The following is a 560-nucleotide window of genomic DNA, read 5'->3' on the forward strand; positions in this document are numbered from 1 at the left end:
TTTATCTAAGATCATCGATTGTGTTAAGTTTTGTGGTGCTTTTGAACTAGCAATGCGGGGACATGATGAAAGTGATTCTTCAGACAATCCCGGGATTTTCAGGGGTCTCGTCGAGTTAATGGCATCAATTGATCAGGACTTGAGGGAGCACATTTAAAGGCACTTCGTAGACAGTTCAGAACGAGCTCCTGGACTGTATGCTGGCAGAGAGAGCGGATAGTGGGTGAAATTAAGACATTATTTTAGCTTTCCAAGCTGATGAAACTACCAACATTTCCACACACTGTCAGTTAGTCCTGAGAGTCCCACTAAGATACATCGACAAATGCAACAATATACAAGAGCGTTTTTTTGAGTTCATTAAGCTACCCAATGCCTCTGCGGATGCAATAGCCAGCGCCTTATTGGAGAGGCTGCACACCATCCTTCCCAAGCGACAAGAAAAAAAGTTGATGGCACAGGCCTATGATGGAGCCGCGGTAATGATGGGTGCCACTGGAGGAGTGCAGCGTAAGGTACAGGACATCTATGCAAACGCTCACTACGTTCACTGTTATGCC

General features: G+C 45.5%; 1 protein-coding gene across 1 annotated transcript in view; it reads left to right on the plus strand.

Annotated features, from left to right (window-relative positions):
- LOC111671871 (ras-related C3 botulinum toxin substrate 2) overlaps positions 1–560 on the plus strand; it is a gene marked incomplete at its 3' end in the record, with an annotated part of 15,155 nt that overhangs the window by 13,420 nt on the left and 1,175 nt on the right. The window lies entirely within an intron of this gene.

The sequence above is a fragment of the Seriola lalandi genome, unplaced genomic scaffold (assembly GCF_002814215.2).
Source record: "Seriola lalandi dorsalis isolate HSWRI2012SDOR001 ecotype SW California unplaced genomic scaffold, Sedor1 jcf7180002054887, whole genome shotgun sequence".
NCBI lineage: Eukaryota > Metazoa > Chordata > Actinopteri > Carangiformes > Carangidae > Seriola > Seriola lalandi.